Here is a 462-nt window from a genome sequence, read left to right on the forward strand (position 1 = left end):
CGCCGTTGTAAATGAATGGGCTTTCGCACTTAGTGCAATTTTAGCACACTCTCTGACTGGAGCTATGGAAGTATGGAGCTATGGAGCCACCAGCCACCCAGGCTGGAGCTATGGAGCTATGGAGCTCTGGTGCTATGGAGCTATGGAGCTCTGGTGCTATGGAGCTATGGAGCTCTGGTGCTATGGAGCTATGGAGCTCTGGTGCTATGGAGCTATGGAGCTCTGGTGCTATGGAGCTATGGAGCTCTGGTGCTATGGAGCTATGGAGCTCTGGTGCTATGGAGCTATGGAGCTCTGGTGCTATGGAGCTATGGAGCTCTGGTGCTATGGAGCTATGGAGCTCTGGTGCTATGGAGCTATGGAGCTCTGGTGCTATGGAGCTATGGAGCTATGGAGCTCTGGTGCTATGGAGCTATGGAGCTCTGGTGCTATGGAGCTATGGAGCTCTGGTGCTATGGAGCT

The sequence above is a fragment of the Syngnathus leptorhynchus genome, unplaced genomic scaffold, assembly GCF_054491065.1.
Source record: "Syngnathus leptorhynchus isolate UIUO unplaced genomic scaffold, UIUO_Slep HiC_scaffold_86, whole genome shotgun sequence".
Classification (NCBI taxonomy): Eukaryota; Metazoa; Chordata; class Actinopteri; order Syngnathiformes; family Syngnathidae; genus Syngnathus; species Syngnathus leptorhynchus.